This window comes from Biomphalaria glabrata, chromosome 5 (assembly GCF_947242115.1).
Source record: "Biomphalaria glabrata chromosome 5, xgBioGlab47.1, whole genome shotgun sequence".
NCBI classification, from domain to species: domain Eukaryota; kingdom Metazoa; phylum Mollusca; class Gastropoda; family Planorbidae; genus Biomphalaria; species Biomphalaria glabrata.
The window spans coordinates 41,957,686-41,976,681 of NC_074715.1; the positions used below are offsets into that span (position 1 = coordinate 41,957,686).

Sequence of the window (18,996 nt, forward strand, 5' to 3'; positions counted from 1 at the left end):
CATTTATACATGTATAGGATCATTTGTGTTCATTTATACATGTAGGATCATTTATGTTCATTTATACATGTATAGGATTATTTATGTTCATTTATACATGTATAGGATCATTTATGTTCATTTATACATGTATAGGATCATTTATGTTCATTTATACATGTATAGGATCATTTATGTTCATTTATACATGTATAGGATCATTTATGTTCATTTATACATGTATAGGATCATTTATGTTCATTTATACATGTATAGGATCTTTTATGTTCATTTATACATGTATAGGATCTTTTATGTTCATTTATACATGTATAGGATCATTTATGTTCATTTATACATGTATAGGATCATTTATGTTCATTTATACATGTATAGGATCATTTATGTGCATTTATACATATATAGGATCATTTATGTTCATTTATACATGTATAGGATCATTTATGTTCATTTATACATATATAGGATCATTTATGTGCATTTTTTTAGCATTGCAGAATCATCTTTTTTCTAGCACAAAATCATTTCAGTATGTAAGAATCATGGGACTTTTACACTAAATACTTATATCAAAAGAAATTGGCAACTAACTAGCGGTAGTAAATTTAGTTTGATACGAATATCAATAACCAGGGCCGGCCCTAGGTAGAATGTCCAAACACATAAAAGGCGTTTGGTCTTTGCGGTACCTATTATCGTTAAAAAAAGACTCTATCACACATGTCCTTTATTGCTCTATGGAACTTAAGCTCTTTTTTTTTTTATAAAGCTTATATCAACTCACTCTGTCTATCTGTCTGTCTGGTAAAAAATTTGCAAATGTTTCTCCCATTTTCCAATCTTGGATCAAATTGAAACTTTGCACAATTATTCAATGTACCTGATAAGACATGAATCAATAAAAAACAAGATTACAAAGAGAGTTTGTGTTACACAAACTCAGAGGCGGCCCCCGTCGAAGTCGGATCCCTGTCGGATCTGCATATTCGCAAATAATATTCAAGAGGTGATTTAATTTTGATGTAAAATGTTTTACACGTTTCGGATGTTCCTTCAGAGTTGAAGATAATTACTTCCTAGTCCAAACCTCCCGCAGGACGACGGGGGATGGGAGCGGGCAGGGTTTGAACCCTGGGCCATCCATAAATCTGAACGACAGTCCAGCGCGCAAACCGCACGACCAGGCAGCCATCCGATGGTCAAAAGTAATAATGTTTCAAAGATTCATTTGCCGTAAATTTAAATTTAAATTAAATAAAAAATAGTAGATTAGTTTTAGTATATTAAAACATTACAATATTGATCAAAACGTTTGGAAATGAAAATCTACACTTTTTTTTTACACTTTAAGTTTAGAAATTGAAATTCTACATCTTAATCTAGTCTATTTTAGTCTAAACTAGTTCTAGATCTAGACTCTAAAATAATTTTAATTAGAATATAAATCCAGATCTAGATATACGGTAATAAAAATCTAGATCTAGTTTAAAAAATCTAGATTAGATCTAAATCAAGATATCATTCCTTTTTTAAACGCGAGTCACATAACGAGGCTTAATAAACATTACTATACCGAGTTCTTTTTTCATTTCATTTGAAGAATTAATTCCATATAACGTCAGAGGGAAAAAAAACACTACGTCACACGCATAGACTATATATTACATGGACTGCCAACTCTACGCACTAAGCCTATATTTTTCAATAAACAAGTCCCGTTCATGGAGGCGTCCTTGGTTGCGTGGTAAATTGACTTCCGGTAGATTTTTTTTTACGTATAAAGAAACCATTCTCGAAGATTTTTACCACCACTTTTACAGCAAATCATGAATGGAAACTGAATTTTTATAGAAGATGTTACTGAGGTAAGTGTGCACAAATCAATTTCTGACTTAGATCTATAACTGTAAAGCTTTATAGCTGATTTTCTTAGCCAACATAGACTAATTAGCCAAGCCTGTATTTCGTGTATTTTCTTGTTTACGACATTGATTGAATTGAGGTTCTTGTGAGAGCATAGCCTATATCTATCTATCTATATTATAAAGTAGAATGTGAGGGGTATGTATGTATGTATGTTACTTATAGACATCAAAACCGCTTGACCAATCTTGATAAAACTAGGCAGGAATGTTCTTTGGGTACCAACTTAGACCGTAGTGTATGTATTGTAGCCCTAAAACAAACTTAAGACCCTCACAAAAAATAAAGTTGTCCGACTCTATTACAGCTATAGTATTTTATGGATCTAGGCCATGTCTACAATGTTGACATGAGAAAAGATAGAAAGGATTTAGACCTAGATCTAATTTTAAGAAATACACTTTGCGCAGATAGTTTTTTACTTTGACACATGAAAATACAAAAGAAGATCCATTGATTTCATTTTATAATAAAATTAACCTTCAATTTTGTATTTCAAAAGCATTTTTTACATTAATTAGTTCCTTATATCTGTGATTACAGATTTCCTGACGAACATTCTTTCATTAGACTATTCCGTAATGAATCGCGTACTAAATATTAATTCGTTTAATTGTTTACTTTATAATCCCATCCCTAGATCTAAAACTCTAATTCAACTCTAAGATGATAAAACTTCTCTTCGCACGGATAGTTTTATACTTTAACACATAAACATATTAATTAAAGTCCATTCATTTCATATTTTGATCAAATAAACATTCAAATTTGGTTTTCTAAAGCTACATTCATTTACGAAAGCTGCGAAGCCGAGTTTAGATAGGCCTAGATCTATATTCATTCATGAATCGCGTACTAAATATAATTTCGTTTAATTGTTCACTTTATAATCCCATTCATTTAACAAAGCTATCGCTCTTTTCGTTTTTAATAAATAAGAATGTATCGACTTCGGGTAAACCCATTTTCGCAAACCTAATTTTATTTTCGTAGCGAAAGAGAAATAACGTGAAAGGATCATTAGCTACGTTTAACATACATCTAAATCCAATCCACTAGATTATTCAAAAGCAAATGTTTTAATTAAAAAAAAAAATGGATTTAAGCCTATTAGCTATTTTTACATTGACACATTCGCTTTACTTATTATATTATTATTTCGTTTAATTGTTTACAAAACACTCTCAGTGACTATATCGAAAGTAATGCGCAAATAAAGACCCGCGGGTCGCGGGTAACATATGTCTAGTATATATATATAAACCAAATAGTAAGACTTATTCAGAAGGATAACCCGGTAAATTTAGATCTATATGCTCTTACTATAATAGGCTAAAATGACCTTTCGTTTATAAGTTGTAAAAAAGTCCTATATTATGTGTAGGCCTAAAGTAAAAGTAATAAGTCTAGATGTAAAGTTTTCTCCGAGTTGAAAAATGTAAGAAAAGTATGTTTGGCATTTAGATGCTGTCGTTGATAAAATAGAAAAAGTACATTCTGTGATGTTTTATGGCAAGTTTTAGGCTATAACACAGTGCAGGACAGGCCACTGTCCTGTTGCCTCATGTTTCTCACGGCTATGGCCAAATTTCGAATCCTGGTGCCCCCGTGCCCCATTTTCTGTTTGACTGCCTCAGACTTGCTGATCTCCGTCTCAACAGGTCAGAACCAAAAATTCTCGATCTGTATGGTGACATCTATGCACTACGCAGGGTTTCTGTCCAGGGCTTTTGCAAGAGAAGATTTGAGCCTCTCAAGCCCTCACTCAAATGGAGTTTGATGATGTTGACTTTTTATGCCCTTTTTTCTGTCTTGGTGAGAGTTATTGTAAGACTGAACTATTGACCTGCAGCTGTCGAAGTATTGACTAGCCTTTGTAATAATTACTGCGAAAGGTAGTGAGAGCAGCATCGTCGTCAAACATCAGTTCCCTAATCAGGTTATGTAGTTTCCTCGTTTTGGTCAAGCCAGTTTAAGAAGCCTTCCATCCGATCTACTGTGGATATATAGGGCCTACTCCATCTTCCAAGGCGCTATGAGAGTACAGACGAAACCATTCCGAATAGTGTTGATGGCCAAAACCCATCCTTGTTTTACCCTGCTCTTGACAGATAATACCGGTACCTAAAAGTCTTAGAGGAAGAACTGTCAAACTTTACAGTTCATATCATGTGAAGCTAACAGTAGTTTCAATAGCTTATTTGGACAGACAATTTTCACTAGTAAAAACCACTTCTGCTTAGTGTGAGCATATTGCTAAATGAAGTTCATATTTCTATTACTTTCTACTCAAGTCACCCAAGAGAAATTTTATTTAAAGCGAAAACTTTTTATAATGCATTTTTCGTTGTTTTTTTTTTTTTTTTTACTAAATGAGCATACTACTTCCACAAACCTGATTTGATTGTCACTAACTTTCAAATTGAAAGGGATCTACTAAAAGTGAGATTTTTTTTTTACTTTCTCCAATAACATTGTGTTATCAATACATGTATCACTTTAAATTACTTGTAATTGTGAAATAATAGGTAAAAAATCTCCTTAAGTACATGTTATATTTAATCCTATGCATAAAATTTATTTACATAAAAAAAAATCATTAAAGCAGGCCTAATTGTAAAGAAAAAATTATTTCTTGTGATTGCATTGAAATCAACTTTAAAGATGCTGTCCATTGTTGTAACATAAAGTAGTCTTACATTTTTTAATTAGCAAATATATATATTTATAACATGTCTAAACTAGTTTGAATTTCTTTTCTTTTTTTCTCAGCTGCTCATGAATTTCGAGATTTTACAGCTAATAGAGGAACAAATTTTATCTGCTTCCACTTAGCCAAACAGCATGGAAATATGCTATTGTAATGAGTAGAAGATATTTGTCATTTAGAGTATCATGCAACAGCTAATTATCAGTCCACACATTTCAAGATGAGGAAAAGAACAGTATAAGCTACATTCATGGATGCATTATTTATACAAAAATGTATAGTCAACCCAGTCATCACTCCATTTTTTTATGAAGCCAGTTACAGTTACCATGAAGGGATGAAATTTCAGATAATATTCTGTTTATTTCTATTCTGTTTATTTCATGAAATGAGAATAGGCCTACATCAGAAATTGAAATGGTCATCTTCAGTATTTAATGTTTCATCTAAAAATGATAATTATATTAATACATATTTGATGTACAAACAAATGAAAACCATTCAAACACTTTTTTTTTGTGAAGTATAGATGATTAAACTTGTAAGTGTCTGAACAATACTACATCGACATTAACTTATTATTATAGACTTTTTACAGGAATGTATCTTAAGCTGGACTGAAAGAGAAAGTTGCTATAATTTAAATAATAAAATTTAATAGTTTGAACATGTAACTAAAAATTGAATAATGCTAACATTTATTGACAAGTGAATATTGGTAATGATGTGCTTTCTATTTTAATAAGTCAATAACATTAGTAAGAACAATATTATCTTCACTTTCTTAATATTATAAACACAATATTTCCTGAAAAGATTTTTTTTTAATTATAGAAATAATGCTCAAGTCTTCAGAAATGGTAGTTTTCAGAATCATCAAATCAAGGACAACATAGTATTCATGAACTTCCAGCTATCAGCAAGCTCCTAGTAGGTATTATGGAGCACATTCTCCTTCAACTCAGAGGATCACAGGCACTGGACAAATTCTAGTACTGTTGATGGAATAGAAACAACATACATTAAATTCATAACAAGTCACCAATTCAATCTTAGTTTCATATAGTACCAAACTTCCATATGTTCAAGTCCTTTACGGATAAAATCAATTCTGAAAACATCTAACAAAACAGTTCCTTAAAAAGTATATTAGGAGTATAGTAAAGTATATTAGAGGTTTTACACAAAAAATACTATGGGAACATATTATGAAACTAAAATATTACAAACAAAAGGAATAGTATAATAATAACAATATTTAATCTTTGACATTATATTCAGTAATATTATGAAAATTTAATGAATGATTAAATGCACTTGAAAGTGAAGGGAACAGATTTTTAAAAAAATTCAGGAAATTTTCTGCACAAGCATGCTGAGGTAACCCAAATAAAGAGAGTCATTGAATATTGTACTGAGTGTTTGAAACATAATTTTTTACTGCATACATTAAATTATAAACATATCTTTGCAAATTTAAAGGGAGAATTTGAAGACAGCTTTTATTCTTTTTGCACTAAGATAAAAGTATTAAATTTTAAGCTGGCCTACTTACTGGAAGGAGGCCTGGTGGCTTAGTGGTAAAGCGCTTGGCTTCCGAACCGGGGACCGGGGTTCAAATCCTGATGAAGACTAGAATTTTTAATTTGAGTCTGAGTCCACTCAGCTCTAATGGGTACCTGACATTAGTTGGGGAAAGTAATGGCGGTTGGTCACTGTGCTGGTTCATGACACCCTCGTTAACCGTAGGCAACAGAATGGTCAGAAACAGATGATCTTTACATCATCTGCCCTATCGATCACAAAGTCTGAAAGGGAAACTTTACTTTTTTTTTACTTACTGGAAGTTTCGTAGGAAGAGTTTCTGGCATAACAAGTGAGTTTTGTGGCATTCATCGTATTGATAAACTCTTAGAAATAAGAAAGCATCATTTCTTCTTGAAATATACATCTGCGGAAAAGAAAAGAACAATTGCTTTTAATGTGAGCAATAATAAAATTCTAATTAAATTTTAAAAATCTCCAAAATATTTATAGTGACTTAGTTCAAAGAATTATGTAAAGACTTTCTTTAAGCATTTTCTCAACTCATCTGACATCCTTTTCCACCAAGATAACTGGTTAATCTGTACTTCTAATTGAGAATTGTTGCATAATATATTTAATTCTTATGCAAGAAAGTATAATTTGAAGGAAAACACCTTAGATAATAAAAGAGTGGTATTGGCCTGCATGAGAAAATTATCACTTTAGAAATACCCTGCACAGGCTGGAGGGAATATAATATGTTTTATTTACAACATAACAACAATATTGTGTAAATATTCACCTATAAGTTAGCTTTAAATAAAATAGCACATGGATTCTTACAATTAAAATAGACTTACATAACGTTTAAAAATAAATGATTAATTACTTAAAAACTTACTGTTAAATGTATTTATACAGCTTCTGGCACTGTGTGAAAACTCCTTTGAAAACAATAAGAGCATATTGTGGCAGTATCTGGGTAAATACTTGATTCCACACATTGAATGGTAGCAATTAGAGCCCTTTGGGTACCTTTCAACATCCTTTGTGTACTTCTTTGGTAGTTAAGAGAAAAGTTAAGATCTAGATCTACAGTGAATAAATAGCACAATTTGGTACCTATTGCCTACTAGAATATGTGAGAATAATGAAAAACGAAAATAGAACCGATTAGAATGTCTAGTCCAATCTAGTACAGTTGTTTATATCTAGGCAAGATATGAGTTGTGATCAAAAGAGCTAGATCTAGTACATGAGTAGGGCCTATGTTAATGGGCATGGCTGTAGATAGTAGTATTGCTCATCAGAAACATTAAATCTGTAGTGTATAATCAGTGTATAAATCACAAATGGGAATAGATCTAGATACAGATTCTAGATCTTATAACTTTGTCTTTATTATAAGTATAAGAGTCTAGGTCTATTATTATCATATAAAATATAGATATAAACTAGATATAGATTAGAGTCGTTAGTAAAGATAAAGTAGATCTTCAAATAGTTTAAAGAACGATCTGTGACACTGTGAGCCAAGCACTTCCATTCATGATTAAAATTAAAATATTTCGGCATTAATGGTCCACTGCATCAGTGGATTAAAGACTTTCTGATAGGGAGAGAACAAACTGTAATAATAAATGGCTCTAAATCAACACCGATAACAGTAAACTCAGGTGTACCTCAAGGAACAGTCTTGGGTCCACTACTATTTTTAATTTACATAAATGATTTACCAAATTGCATTACTTCAGGAACAAAAGTCAGATTATTTGCAGACGATTGCATAATATATAGAACAATAAAAACAACACAAGACACAGATATTTTACAAAGAGAATTAGATGAATTACAGAAATGGGAATCAAATTGGAGCATGTCTTTCCACCCAGAAAAATGTCAGTTGTTAAGAGTAACAAAAAAACTAAAACAAATTAATTCCACTTATCTTATTCATGGCAAACCAGTAACACAGACTAAAAACGCAAAATACCTAGGTGTTATAATAAATGAAAAACTGTCATGGAATCCACATATTGATGAAACTACAAAAAAATCAAACAAAGCATTAGGATTTATTAAAAGAAATTTCTATAAATCAAATAAGAACATAAAACTAAAATGCTATTTAACCTTGGTTAGGCCAATAATAGAATATGCATCCTCTGTTTGGGACCCCTCAACTCAAGAAAACATTAAGAAACTAGAACAGACACAAAATAGAGCAGTGCGATTCATAACAAACGAATATTCACATTTGACTAGAGTAACACCTTTAGTAAAATCACTAAATTTAGAAAGCCTTCAGGACAGAAGGCTCAAAAGTAAAGTAGCAATAATACATAAAACACTGAACCATAATCTTCAAATACAAAAACAAAATTTAATAAAATACTCTGAAAGACACAAAGATAAAGGCACATTCCTCGTCCCATATGCTAGGACAAATTTGTACAAATACTCCTTCTTCCCTAGTCACTAGTGCTATTAGTATTAGAGCATGGAATGGGTTGCCTGAGCTAGCCAGGAAAACCAGTGACTTGGCAGAATTTAAGTCATTGGTTAATATGCATGACTAAATGCATGACGCGTAGGACGTAATCATCTTCTTTTTTGAAGTAACGTCTGTATTATATAAGATAAGAAGATAAGATGATTCACATATGAAGAAGCTAAGGCTAAGGCGCCTAAGGCTAAGGGCTAAGTAAGACGAAGTTTAAGTTAACAAGTAAGGAAGTCAGATTAAAATTAATCATCATGATCAAGGTAAGATGAAGCTGAACATCTAGACTTGAAATTATCCTAGATCTAGTCTAGAGTCAACTAGAGCTAGATTCTATATAATAGGGGGCCTATATAGATTCTATATCTTCATTCTCTGGGTTTATCAGACACACAAAGATGATGAATCTAGAGACTCGACGTTCGTAATATTTTTAGTCACAATTTTGTTAAGAGTACTATAGGCATAGCCAGATTTTTTTATAAAAACAAATTATTATTTTACAAACTTAAAAATGGGCATTTGTAAATGTTTGTAAAATGTTTTACATGTTTCGGATGTTCATTCAGAGTTGAAGATAGTTTACTTCCTAGTCCAAACCTCCCGCAGGACGACGGGGGAATGGGAGCGGGCAGGATTTGAACCCTCGATAAATCCGAACGACAGTCCAGCGAGCAAACCGCACGACCAGGCAGCCATTTACATAAATAGTGTTTAGTAGTGTAGTAGTGTGTTGTGTGTAAGTTCGTATTTGTAGATAAAGTTTATAGCCATAGGTCACTACATCTGTGTGAAAGTCTACATGTTTATGTGTACAATCACTTTCTAGTGAAGTAGAGCCTAATGATTCTAAAATTTTATTGGGCGAATATATTCGAAACAATATCAGATCTTTTTATAGCTTTTAGAAGAATTGGATGTTATTTGGGATTCTAGTTAGTTAAAAAAAAAACACTAAAAACTTGAAGGCCGAAATTTTTATGCAGATTTTTCAGTTAGTCATACATGCATCGTTGAATTTTTTTTTATGGTTGATTTTCCATTACTATAGATAAAAATGCACATTATCTTGAAATTAAAATCAAATTGAATAAAAAAAAATATTTGTAGATCTGAACAAAAGTTGGTAAAGATGTAAGATTGTAGGCTTATTGACTCACTATATTGTTATTTTATTTAGACTGACTCATTCACAGACTTAACTTAGGCCTATATCACCCATTATATACAAAATTAATAAATGACACTCTCAGAAATGTATTGACTCTTTCAGTAAATCGCTTATCACATTTAAAATATACATTGTAAAAATAATGATAATAATTATATCAAATGTGATGAAAAAAAAAGAAAAACAAATAATCCAAACTGGCAGCACCAATTAGCAGACAATTAATGTCGTAAACAAGAATACACGAAATACAGGCTTGGCTAATTATCTATATTGGCTAAGAAAATCAGTTACAAAGCTTTATAGTCATAGATCTAAGTCACAAATTGATTTGTGCACACTTACCTCTGTAACATCGTATATGACAATTAAGTTTCCATTTATGATTCGCTAAAAGTGATGGTAAAAATCTTCGGGAATAGTTTCTTTATATAGTAACAAATTCTACCGGAAGTCAATTTACCACGCAACCAAGGACGCCTCGGTGAATGGAACTTATGCTTAGTTTCCTTAGTGTTGGCAGTCCATGTAATATATAGTCTATGGTCACACGGCCTAGCTAGACTAAAAATCGCCTTCATCTATAAGAGCCATTTATCGAGTGTTCATAGACTTTGGTGCACCGAGTGCGTTCTTTAAGCATTTCATTTAAAGAATTCATTCCATATGACGTCAAAGGAAAAAAAACACTACGTCACACGGCCTAGCTAGAATAAAAATCGCCTTCATCATTACGAGCCTTTTATCGAGTGTTCATAGACATTGGTGCACCGAGTGCGTTCTTTTAGCATTTCATTTAAAGAATTCATTCCATATGACGTCAAAGGAAAAAAAAACACTACGTCACAAGGCCTAGCTAGACTAAAAATCACCTTTATCAACACGAGCCATTTCTCGAGTGTTCATAGACATTGGTGCACCGAGTGCGTTCTTTTAGCATTTCATTTAAAGAATTCATTCCATGTGACGTCAAAGGAAAAAAAAACACTACGTCACACGGCTTAGTTAGACTAAAATATGTTTTCATTAATACAAGCAATTTTTTCGAGGGTTAATAGACATTGGTGCACCGAGTGCGTTCTTTTAACATTACATTTAAAGAGTCCATTCATATGACGTCAAAGAAAAAAAATTCCATTACCTCACAATAGGCTAGTACCGGTACCATAAAAAAAAATGTCTTTATTTACACGAGATATTTAACGAGGGTTCATAGACATTGGTGCACTGAGTTCTAATTCTAATAGATATTATTTAAAAAGGATCAAAGCCACATTGTTTTTGCGTTTTGTCTGTCAGTCGGTCTGTCCGTTATCTTGATATAAAAAAAACAACTAAAAGTTATTAAAAATTGATTAACCTTTATTCTACGTTTCAAAACATCGCAATAATTTTTAGGTATGAACACAATTGAAAAGTTTATATAATAGATTGTTCCGGATGTTTGTATAAATAGTAAAAGAAAAAGAGAATTTCAGATAAATGTAATACCGTTAATAAAATTTTTTGGATGGTCTCGTATAAAAATTAGATGTACTACAGCCACGTGGAGAGATTTTCATACCTTACTTTGGTGTTTGGATTCTGTTTTCCTTAAAAATCGGAACATAATATTAACGATAATTAGATTTTTTAATGTTTTAGGTAGAAAGTTAAATGTACTGTAAGAGAGTAGTGAGTTAAAATATTTTTCATAAAAATCCGTAAAAACATTATTTCGTAAATGAGAAGATTATTTGTTTATTAATTAGAAGAGGGAGTTCAAACAATTATTTGGCGTTAGTAGATTTTTAAATAAATTCGGAAATTTCTGGCAACGATTTGTAAGAAACAAAATCCGGAACTTTCTTTATCGATTACAAAACTTCTATGTTATGTTTTACAAGAAAATTAAATGTCTAAAAAGTAATTTTCAGTAATCAATTCTAGTAAATTACTTTTTTTAAAAGCCTTATGCGATTTCAAACAATCATTAGGCATAATTCATGTTTTAAAACAATATCCGGAACATTTTTACACTTAATGAAATATAAGTCAGTATGGAGATTATGATTTAGCATTAATATGCTATTTACATAAAAAACGGAACAACATATTATTGATAATGTGTTTTTGCAACGTTTAAGCATGGAAATTGAATGTAATATAAGTTAGAAGAGCAAACAAACATTTGTTGGCGTTGATTAGTTTTGCACAAAAAAATCCGGAACAATCAATTTTAGATACTTAAAACTATTGAGATGTTATGGGAGGAACATTAAAGGGTAAATCAGATTTTCAATAGCTTTTAGAGTTCTAGTTTTTTAAATCTAATCGTGACGGACAGACCGACCAACAGACAAAACGCACAAAAAATAAGCTTCTTTTATTCGGATGGGGGCACTAAACAAAAAATAAATAAAATCTGATTTTTAAAAAAAGTTTAAGGAATTGGTTTAGCACCTGATCATGTTGCGACGTTACGCTACTGCACGAAAATCGCTGCATAAAAAGTCCATTTAAAAAAATGTGCGTGATATTTACATACAAAGTGCATTATTAGCCTTTATAAACAAACAGAAATGTTTTCTTTTAATTTTAGCAGCTAGTTGACCAGAAAAAACGTCTTTAACTATTATTTGTATTTGTTGTAAACATTTCCTGTACATTTTAAAAATATATTTGACTTAGTGATACTGAAAATACACAAAAATTGTCCATCTTTGTTAGCATATTGTAACATTGCCTCCCTTACATTTACGTAATTGTTTTAGAATTGGTGTATTTTTATGAAAAAATCGCTTGCATAATTAATTTTATAAATTAAACGGTTTGCTTTTAGAAAACCAAAAGTAGCCGTTGCACCTAAACTTTTCAAGTCGGATTTAATGATGAAATAATATTTTTCATATCTCTTCTAGTTTTCGAGATCTGAGTGTGACAGACGGACAGACGGACAGACGGACAGACGGACAGACGGACATTTTGCACAAACCTAATAGCGGCTTTTTCCCCTTACGGGGGCCGCTAAAAATTAACCAATAAGTTAATTAATTACTGTTGATTAACTTTTTTAATATCAAAATAAAGGAATAAATGCTACTTAATGAGACATATATATATATGTATGGATTTAATCCCCTTATTACGTTTAACACATTTTTCTTCTACCTCCAATTGTGGATCTAGTTGAAATTTTGCATAGTTATTCATAGTAGATAACAATACACAAATCAATCCAAAAATTAACCAATAATTTAATCAATTAGTACTAATTAATTCGATTTTTTGTTATAAAATAGAAAGGGATCTTATCCCTGCCATTTTCTGCAAAATGACATTAATTAGCGATTCTTTCCCTTACATAAGCTTTGTTTTTTAAAGTATTTTTTTCTTTTGCGTGTTTATTAGTGTCTAGGCGTATTCGCCTTCAGGTTTCATTATATGTGTGCAGAAGGAAAAGGTCACGGTCATAATGGCATACCGCACTTGTCACTATTTCCAGGTCTTCAGGTCGTAACACCCTAACACTCATCATCACGATTTATCCCATGCTTTCTAACCAACTGTATCTCCAGTCGTCCACAACACAATAGATGTCTAGTTAAGCTTTATAAGCTGAGATTTTGTTTTCATGAATTAAGCTTGAGACTGGGGAGTAGGGGCGAGGTGGCTGAATGGTTAAGGCTTGGGTTATGAACCTGGAGTCTGGGTTCGAATGTCAGTGACGACTTTGGAGTTTGAATTTTGGGATTTTTAGGGCGCCCCTGAGTCCACCCAACTCTAATGGGTACCTGACTTTAGTTATGGAAAGTAAAGGCGGTTGGTGTCACATGACACCCTGCTTTTTAACCGTTGGCAAAAGAAACAGATGACCTTATCATCATCTTCCCTGTAGACCGCATGGTCTGAAAGGGGAATTTTCTCTTCTCTTCTTAAGCATGAAATAGGCAAAAGAAAAAGAATACTTTTAAAAAAATTATCTAAGAGAAAGAAACGCCTATTACTGATACTTATCTCAAGAAGGCAGTGTATAACACCCTACCTGCTAAATAAAACAAAAATAAGTAATTACTAATTGATTAACTAACTGATTAATTTTTATTGATTCATGTATTGTCATCGACTATGAATAATTATTCAAAATTTCTACTCGATCTGAGAATGGGAAGTGGGAGAAAAAACCTGACAAAACCTAATAAGGAGAATGAATCCATGAATACATCCAATTTTGTCATTAAGCAGCATTTATTTCCGTTTTTTATATCAAACAAAAGAATTAATTACCAATAATTTATCAACTAATTGATTAATATTTGTTATTGATTCATGTTTTGTCAGGTATAATAAATCACTGTGCAAAATTTCAACTTGATCCGAGAATGGGAAGTGGGAGAAAAACATGTTAAATGCATTTAAAAAATGTTCACTTAGGGATCAAGAGTCCTCAGGGGGACTAATTCAGCTTATACCACCACATCTGTCAAGTACGATTTCTTTCCCTTGTTTAAGTTACCAAACAGAATAATTAATTACCAATTGTTAAGCATCTAATTGGTTAAATTTTTTAAAATTGATTTTTGTGTTGTCAAAGAAAAGAAATAATTGTGCAAGATTTCAACTTGATCTCAAATTGGGTGTGTGAGAAATAACGTGTACAAACTTTTTACCATACTGACAGACAGGCTGATTGAGTTGATATAAAGCTTTATAAAAACAACTGTTTGGTTGTTAAAAAAGGGAAACAATCATAAAAATTTGGGAGCGAACCCTATTATTGTTTATAAACAAAAAAGAAACCTAGCTATAAACAAAAAGGTTCACTTACTACAGAACTTTATTATGTTATATTAGCTAGGACGTTTAGTATGATCTGTAGTGTACAGTAGCGGCTCATAACTTCAGGACTATAAGGTATGTACTCGGAGAATGTACGACGTTTAGGTCAAACACAGGAGCATATTTATTTAATAGTCAGACTTGCTTTAAATACGATTTTATTTAAAAAAAACAAAAACAAGGAATAATTGTGAGTGTACTTTCTGAGTAATACATCTAGCACCAGACAAAATAGAAAAAAAAAGAATTTTTGTAAGTTGCGAATTTGATCTTAAATAAATAAAAAAAAAGTGATGACCTTGGTTAAGCTCTGCAGCTTCAGATATGGCCTATTTAGTCTCAGGGAGACAGAAGGAGCCATATTCAGAACTATGGACTAATGCAGAGGTGTCGCTATGATTTCACCTGGTGAGGTACGCGCCACTTAAAATCCTAGCGACGCCACTGACCATATGTTATAGAGTCCACATATGGATGAAACAAGTGCTCCTTCTTTCTTAATGCCATTAGGTTATCATGTTATGGATGGGGGGGGGGGGTTTTCTTGAATAGGTTAGAAAAACAGAAACAATTATCTTTTTATTTGAAAACAACAACACCAACAACACACTCACACAATCAATTAGCGTCTCATTCTGTCACTGCCAAAAAGAAAGAAAAGAAAAACCTATGATCAAAATGTTGTAAGTAAGCAAATGAAGTCTATGTACAGTCTAGATATTTTTTATGAATGGGATCGTCTTTCTTTTTGAATTTTTGAAGAGTACAAGTTGTCTTCGTACCAAATTTAGATGGAAGTTTGATGGCATAGGCCAAGTTCAATGTACACATCGTTTTTCAAATGTCATCACTCAATAAAAACACCTCCTTATGACAGGCTCGTGAGACTGCCATGGTGACATTTATCTTTGTCAACATGTAGACATCAATAGGGCCCCTGTCGCCTCCCCAGATCACATGGGAAACAAGGGGACAGTTTGTGGTGTGATCATAGAAACAAAAAAAAATGCCTTACGGACTCTAAATTTAGAATACTCCCACGAAGACAGGGTTTAATGAATTGAGCTTTGAGTCATCTTAGTAGAGGTCACGTTTATCTATTTATTTTGAAAATCACTAAATTTAGAAACTTTTTATGCTACAATAACCAGTGATTATGCATGAAGTTCCGAAACCACATCTTAACTTCTATGATAAACACAATTCAGTTCATGAGTAACAGAAGCCCATATACCATAAAGACAATACAGTCCATTATCAACACAACATGCGTTCCTGGCTCTCAAGAGATCCTATAATCAATATTTTACAGTCAATGACCAACACAATAGATCTTAAGATCAATATTATAAAGTCAATGACCAACACAAAAGATCCTTTGATAAGCATGATACTATATCACAATAAAATGTATTCTGAAATAAAAAATAAGAGTCAATACCATCTTATTTCTACTAATATATATATATATATATATATATATATATATATATATATATATATATATATATTTCTTCTAATTGGACTAAGTCAAAGAAAACTTCACAAGTGCCTATTAAGAATTTGTAAACTAGAAACATTTTACCAGATAGACAGAGTAAGCTGATATAAGCTTTGTAAACAAAAAAATAAAGGATTAATTGTGAATTTCACTTTAATTCAAACTAAACACACCCAAGGTGTTTATTTTCTACATTTTAGTGGTTTTAATATAAACGTTTTTTTTTTTTTTTTTTTACTATTTATTATAAACTTTTTTTGACCTAATTCACACGATCTGGCATTTTTGTTCTAAAAAAATATACAGCACAATACACACTTTCAAAACGTATTGTGGTCAAGATAACCTCCCCCCCCTCCCCTATAACTTTAACCTAATGGTTCTAGTATTATTATTCAAATTCTGCTAATTATTTTTATATTACACATTGAGGTATATTGATATAATAATTTAACCTATTTCACTGTTTTACCCATGAGTTACCTCTATCCTACAATTAGACTTAAGTTCGTCTGCAGATGAAAATTTAAATCAGTATATATAATACCATTTCAAGGCAACACAACGACAATAATATATACACCACACCCTACAATAGCTTTTAAGAAGCTTTTTGTCTAAGCTGCACGACTTTGGAATACTAACTAGTTTTATTCAGCTATATGCAGCCGCTACCTTAAACTCTACTGTGAAATATATGAACATACCTACCCCCCTATATCAAAATGGCTGCACCAAAACTTCCTGTTTCGCGCTCAGTCTATTAGTGAAAGAATATTTTTTTCCTGGCTACAAAGTTAAATAATATTTGAAATGTTGCCTTGAAGCTTGTATGCAGGCATATATGTATATATATATATATATATATATATATATATATTACTGTCCCCGCCAGACCATCTATGTCGTCTGCGAAGCGGTAGTTTGTAATTCTTCTCCAATGCTTACAGTACCTTCATAGCCCTCGACAGCATCTACCGTTATTCTTTCAAGGAAGATATTGAAAAGACAAAGAGGAAGAAAGAGAAAGGAGAAAGAAGGTCGACATATCTTGCGTGGTGCCTTGCGGTCCAACAGACAAAGGGAAAGGTCAAGGTGATTATTAGTTTTATTGTTTGCTCGACTCTAGATTTTGTAATATATTTTTGTCTTATCATCTTATGCATAGCTGCGAAGCGTTTGACAGACATGGAAGGCTGTCTGGCTATGTGGTATGCGCTCTGGATTGTAGTTCTGTGGTCACAATGATCCTGGGTTCGAAACCTGCCCGCCGCAATCCCGCCTTAGTGTGGGAGTTTTGGGCTAGGATGTAATTATCTTCAAATCTGAAGGGGCATCCTAAACATATGAAACAATAACCCGATGCTCTGTGATGTTCTGTCTAGAAATGTGAATTGTACGTTTCATCTCCCCGTGGTTCACACAGACCAATGTCAAAGATAATTAGAAAAAAGACACATGACATGTTTATAATTAGACATTATATTTACTTGTTTGTGTGTTAAATGTCCAGCCATACAGAAGTATCATATTGTTTTAATGTTTTTATCTTATCACGTGACGCATCTCTGCCGATTTTTATCCCTTCTCAAATAAACTCCTTCATTTCGTTAGATTATCTGATAACCTTTGAGACACATTTTACATTGGACAAGTTTCCTTGTAGAAGTCGGGTTTAAAAGCTTGAGAGTCTCGCACCAACAGAGCTGCATCATAAGAACTGGAAAATGTCAGGCAACTTAAGAGTTGGGTGATTTCATACCATGATATTTTGGATGTTTTCATGCCATAAGAGTTGGATGACTTCAAGCAGCATAAGAGATGGAGTCCAGGTAACATAAAAGCTGGCGATTTCAGGTAAGCTGAATCATTTCATAAAATAAGAGTTGGGTGATTTCATAGCATTAAAGCTGAAAGATGTCATAACATAAAAGCTGAATGATTTCATACCATAAGAGTTGGATGATTTCAGGCTTTATAAGAGCTGACGATTACATTAAACCATAACAGCTGAATCATATCATAAGAGCTGGATGATTTGTACTATAAGATCTGGATGATTTCATACAGTAAAATCTATTACGCATTTCACCACAATTGGCAAGACGTGGTTGAGTCAACACCACTTGCTGCCACTTATACTCTTTTGCTTTTTGGTCTTGGCTAAACCAATTTATTGATAGTAAATTAAACTGTCGTCAAACCAGATAGGACTTGGGCGCCTTGGTTATTTAAACGTACCTTAAGTTTAGTTCAAATGCTAAAAATGTAAAGATATCTTTTTTATTAAATTTTAAACAAGGCAATAATATAAACTTTTTTTTTATAGCCAACGGTTGACAAGAGTTTATTGTGGTCAGCACAACGTCCGACAAGCTGCCCATCTAATCTAATTTTTATGTATAAAATAGCCAATAAAAACTGATTAATTAAAACAAACAAAACAAAAATTTAAAAATGGCAAATCACTTATCATTTTTTATTAAAACAAATTAAAATAAAGTATTATATTACTTTTAAAGTTGATCACAGTTTTAAAAGATTATATCAATATCATATTTACATACAAATATAATAAACACAATTTTTTGCTTGGTAACAGAGTCACCAAAATGTCAACACAATAAAACAAACATGTGCAATAAGTAACATATTTATGTATGAAGTGTTTTATTTTTCTTTCTTTTTAGGTACAGACATACAATCTGTTTCGTTGCGAAGAAACCAATTATTTGACAGTATTGTCTACTAATACTTTTACTAACATAGTTAGCAGTCATTTAGATGTTGCTGTTGTTGTTTTTTAAATACAAATACTGTGTACATTAAGTACTTTTAAGATC

The 18,996-nt window shown here is 32.0% G+C and overlaps 2 long non-coding RNA genes across 2 annotated transcripts; one reads left to right on the forward strand and one right to left on the reverse strand.

Annotated features, from left to right (window-relative positions):
• Positions 1-1,529: 1,529 nt before the first annotated feature.
• LOC129926495 (uncharacterized) lies at positions 1,530-5,192 on the forward strand. Its single transcript, XR_008778186.1, has 2 exons — positions 1,530-1,865; positions 4,696-5,192. It is a non-coding gene; the product is annotated as an uncharacterized LOC129926495 (long non-coding RNA).
• Positions 4,927-7,732, reverse strand: LOC129926494 (uncharacterized). The gene is made up of 3 exons (XR_008778185.1): positions 7,062-7,732; positions 6,475-6,584; positions 4,927-5,628 (listed from the first exon to the last, which is right to left on the reverse strand). It is a non-coding gene; the product is annotated as an uncharacterized LOC129926494 (long non-coding RNA).
• Positions 7,733-18,996: the final 11,264 nt, after the last annotated feature.